General features: G+C 70.5%; 1 non-coding gene across 1 annotated transcript; it reads left to right on the top strand.

The window, feature by feature from the left end:
• The first annotated feature begins 1364 nt into the window (after positions 1 to 1364).
• LOC128823715 (5S ribosomal RNA) lies at positions 1365 to 1483 on the top strand. The gene has a single exon (XR_008441954.1). It is a non-coding gene; the product is annotated as a 5S ribosomal RNA (ribosomal RNA).
• Positions 1484 to 5000: the final 3517 nt, after the last annotated feature.

Genomic DNA, 5000 nt, shown 5'->3' with positions numbered 1-5000 from the left:
CCCGGCCACCCCGGGCCCCGGAGCCGGAAAAGGGAAGAAAAGGATCGGGCCCACTAGAGACATGGACCCGGCCGCCAAGCAGGCCGCCCTGGGCTCACCCTCCCCGGCCGCAGCGAGGGACATCCTCCCGGCCGACAGGATCGGGCCCCTGGAAGTCTGGGGGGGGGGGGGGGAAATCCGCCCCACGCCTCCGAGGAGGGCTGCCCGGGCGGGCCGGGCCCCGGAGCTCGGAAAAAAAAAAAAAAACACCCCAAAAAAGGATCGGGCCCACTAGAGACATGGACCAGGCCGCCCTGGGCTCACCCTCCCCGGCCGCAGCGAGGGACTGCCTCCCGGCCGACTGGATCGGGCCCCTGGAAGTCTGGAAAAAAGAATGGAACCTGACGCCTCCGAGGAGGGGGCGCCCAGGGAAGGAGGGAGATCCGGGTCGACCTGGTGACCGGACGGGAAAGCGGCCACCGGGCGTGCCCGTTCAAACCTAGGGGTTGACCTGGCGGCCGGAAAGCAAACCGGCCACTGGCTAGCCCCGTCGGCAACCTACGGGTTGACCTGGTGGCCGGGAAGCGAACCGGCCAGCAGGTGAACCCGTTCGATTCCACGGGTTGACCTGGTGCCCGGGAGGGGACTCTGAAAAATGTTCAGCCCTTTCGGCTCGGGGTTGACCTGGTGGCCGAGAGGGGACTCGGACGGCAGGCAAGCCGCCCTGGCCTCACCCACCCCGGCCGCAGCGAGGGACTGCCTCCCGGCCGACTGGATCGGGCCCCTGGAAGTCTGGGGGGAAAAAGAAAATGGAACCTGACGCCTCCGAGGAGGGGGCGCCCAGGGAAGGAGGGAGATCCGGGTTGACCTGGTGACCGGACGGGAAAGCGGCCACCGGGCGTGCCCGTTCAAACCTACGGGTTGACCTGGTGGCCGGGAAGCGAACCGGCCAGCAGGCGAACCCGTTCGATTCCACGGGTTGACCTGGTGCCCGGGAGGGGACTCTGAAAATTTTTCAGCCCTTTCGGCTCGGGGTTGACCTGGTGGCCGAGAGGGGACTCGGACGGCAGGCAAGCCGCCCTGGGCTCACCCTCCCCGGCCGCAGCGAGGGACTGCCCCCCCTCCACCCACCCACCCCCCCCCCCGGCTGACAGGATCAGGGCGCACTGGATGTCCGGGACAATATTTTCCCCGACGCCGGGGAGGGCGGGCGGGCGGAGGGGCTCTGGCGGCCAGCCCGGGCCCCGGAGCTCGAGAAGGAAAAAAGGACCGGGCCCGCGAGAGACGGGGGCCCTGCCGCAGGGGGGCAGTCCGACCGGGGCTCACCGTGCGGCAGGCCCGGGCGTCGGCAGGGGAAAGCGGGCGAGGAGGCGCGGGGGCCGGGTGCCTACGGCCATACCGGACCGAACGCCCCCGATCCCGTCCGATCTCGGAAGGTAAACCGTCCCGGGCCTGGCTAGTACTTGGATGGGTGACCGCCTGGGAATCCCAGGTGCCGTAGGCAGCTTTTCCCGGTCCGAGCCAGCTCTCTCTCCTTTTCTGGGGAGGAAGGAGAGGGGGGGGACGGGCCGGAAAGCCCCTCGTCGCTCCTGCCGAGTCGGAGGTCGCGGCCGCAGGTCACGGGTCTGGGCGCCTGGGGTCCGGCTCCCCACCCGGCTTCCTCCGCGGAGGACCCACCGAAGCCGCTGGGGGAGACCCCGGGCATGGGGCGGACTGGCCCGGACCCTCCCGGCCGCCGGCCCGCAGGACCGCCCCGAATCCCCCCGCCCCGCGGCCACCCAGGCCAGGCCTGGCCAGGCGGGACGGACGGCGGGTGTCCAGCGCCCAGCGGCTTCCGCCAGCGGGGACCCACGGCCCCCAAAGCCGCAGGGGGAGGCCCCGGGCCCGGGACGGACTCGCTCGGACCCCCTGCGCCCGGGCGCCGGCTCGCGGGACCGCCCCGAATCCCCCCGCGGCCACCCAGGCCAGGCCTGGCCAGGCGGGACGGACGGCGGGTGTCCAGCGCCCAGCGGCTTCCTCCAGCGGGGACCCACGGCCCCCAGAGCCGCAGGGGGACACCCCGGGGCCGGGACGGACTCGCTCGGACGCGCTCGGACCCCCTGCGCCCGGCCGCCGGCTCGCGGGACCGCCCCGAATCCCCCGCCCCGCGGCCACCCAGGCCAGGCCTGGCCAGGCGGGACGGACGGCGGGTGTCCAGCGCCCAGCGGCTTCCGCCAGCGGGGACCCACGGCCCCCCAGAGCCGCAGGGGGAGACCCCGGGGCCGGGACGGACTCGCTCGGACGCGCTCGGACCCCCTGCGCCCGGCCGCCGGCTCGCGGGACCGCCCCGAATCCCCCCGCGGCCACCCAGGCCAGGCCTGGCCTGGCCTGGCAGGCCGGCGTGCAGCTCCCCCGGGCTTCCTCCCCCGACGACCCGCGCCCCCCCGAGCCGCAGGCGGAGACCCCGGCCCCGGGGCGGACCGGCCCGGGCTCGCTCGAGCCCCCTGCGCCCGGCCCGCAGGACCGCCCCCCCCCCCCCCCGAATCCCCCGGGAGAGGCCCGGCCTGCACGCCACTGACGACCCGCGGCCCCCAAAGTCGCGGGAGGCGCCCCCGGCCCCGGGGGCCGGTTAGCTCCGTGTCGCTCCGCGCCCCCCCCCCCGCCCCTCGCTGCCGGGACCGGGCACCGCCCCAGAGTCAGCCGCAGCCGGACGGCCTGAGAGCTGCCCTCCTGTGGACGACGGTGAGTTTACCTTGACACTAACCGGCCATCAGCCAGGTCAACCCCATTGCTAGACTGGGGTGGACCTGGTGGCCGAGTGGGGACTTGGAACATTTGACAGCTGCTCCCCGGGGCTTGACCGCTTGTCCTGAACGCCCCCCCCCCACCCCACCCCCCCCAGCCCCCGGCTCCTGCTCCCCTCTCCCCAGCCTCGGTGCTCCGCTCCCTGCCTCGGAGGCTGCCCCTTTGCGGCGCCTGCATCGCCTCCGAGGACGCGCACCTTCCGGAGGCTGGACGTAAAGCCTGACGCCCGCCACCGCCGCCGACCCGGCTCTCCGAGGGACGACTGTGAGGCCTCCCCCCACCCCCGGACCGCCCTGGGGACGACTGCTAAGCCTCCCCCAACGGACCGCCCGGGGGAAGACTGCTAAGCCTTCCCCGGACCTGCTCCCTCTCGACTATTAAGCCCCCCCTCTGTGGTCCTCAGGACCGCTGCCGCGCAGCCCTCGGAGTGGGGTGACACCCGGGCCGGAAAGCAAAGCGGCCACCAGGTCAACCCGTCGAATCCAATGGGTTGACCTGGTGGCCGGAAAGCAAACCGGCCGCCAGGTCAACCCAGTAGATTCCGCGGGTTGACCTGGTGGCCGCTAAGCACGACTCTTAAGCCTCCGCCGGACCGCCTGGGGAATGGCTATTAAGCCTGCCCCCGGAGTACTCGGGGGGACGACTATTAAGCCTCTCCTGGAACGACTATTAAGCCTGCCCCCGGAGTCCTCGGGGGACGACTATTAAGCCTCCCCCGGACCGGCTCCGTCTCGACTATTAAGCCCCCCCTCTGTGGTCCTCAAGACCACTGCCGCTCTGCCCTCGGAGTGGGGTGACGCCCGGGCCGGAAAGCAAACCGGCCACCAGGTCAACCCGTTGAATCCATTGGGTTGACCTGGTGGCCGGAAAGGAAACCGGCCGCCAGGTCAACCCAATAGATTCAGCGGGTTGACCTGGTGGCCGAACGGGGACTTTGAAAATTTTACAGCTGCTTCCCCTGGGGTTGACCTGTTGTCCCGGTGGGGACTTTGAACATTTGACAGCCGCTACCCGGGGCTTGACCTGTTGTCCTGAACGCCCCCCACCCCACGGCTCCTGCTCCCCACTCCCCAGCCTCGGTGCCCCGCTCCCTGCCTCAGAGGCCGCCTCTCTGCGGCAGCTGCAGCGCGTCCGAGGACGCTCACCCTCCGGAGGCTGGATGTAAAGCCTGACACCCGCCACCGCCGCCGACCCGGCTCTCCCAGGGACGACTGTGAGGCCTCCCCCCACCCCCGGACCACCCTGAGGACGACTGCTAAGCCTCCCCCACCGGACCGCCCGGGGGAAGACTGCGACGCCTCCCGCCAGGCCCCCACCCAGCCTGGGGGGAAGACTGCTAAGCCTCCCCCCCACACACACACTGTCGGGGGATGACGATTAAGCCTCTCCCGGACCGGCTCCGTCTCGACTATTAAGCCCCCCCTCTGTGGTCGTCAAGACCACTGCCGCGCTGCCCTCGGAGTGGGGTGACACCCGGGCCGGAAAGCAAAGCGGCCACCAGGTCAACCCGTCGAATCCAATGGGTTGACCTGGTGGCCGGAAAGCAAACCGGCCGCCAGGTCAACCCAGTAGATTCCGCGGGTTGACCTGGTGGCCGTTAAGCACGACTCTTAAGCCTCCGCCGGACCGCCTGGGGAATGGCTATTAAGCCTGCCCCCGGAGTCCTCGGGGGACGACTATTAAGCCTCCCCCGGACCGGCTCCGTCTCGACTATTAAGCCCCCCCTCTGTGGTCCTCAAGACCACTGCCGCTCTGCCCTCGGAGTGGGGTGACGCCCGGGCCGGAAAGCAAAGCGGCCACCAGGTCAACCCAGTAGATTCCGCGGGTTGACCTGGTGGCCGCTAAGCACGACTCTTAAGCCTCCGCCGGACCGCCTGGGGAATGGCTATTAAGCCTGCCCCCGGAGTACTCGGGGGGACGACTATTAAGCCTCTCCTGGAACGACTATTAAGCCTGCCCCCGGAGTCCTCGGGGGACGACTATTAAGCCTCCCCCGGACCGGCTCCGTCTCGACTATTAAGCCCCCCCTCTGTGGTCCTCAAGACCACTGCCGCTCTGCCCTCGGAGTGGGGTGACGCCCGGGCCGGAAAGCAAACCGGCCACCAGGTCAACCCGTTGAATCCATTGGGTTGACCTGGTGGCCGGAAAGGAAACCGGCCGCCAGGTCAACCCAATAGATTCAGCGGGTTGACCTGGTGGCCGAACGGGGACTTTGAAAATTTTACAGCTGCTTCCCC

This window comes from Malaclemys terrapin, chromosome 15 (genome assembly GCF_027887155.1).
Source record: "Malaclemys terrapin pileata isolate rMalTer1 chromosome 15, rMalTer1.hap1, whole genome shotgun sequence".
NCBI lineage: Eukaryota > Metazoa > Chordata > Testudines > Emydidae > Malaclemys > Malaclemys terrapin.
The sequence above is the reverse complement of the archived record's forward strand: the minus strand, read 5'-3'. Positions and strand labels throughout refer to the sequence as shown.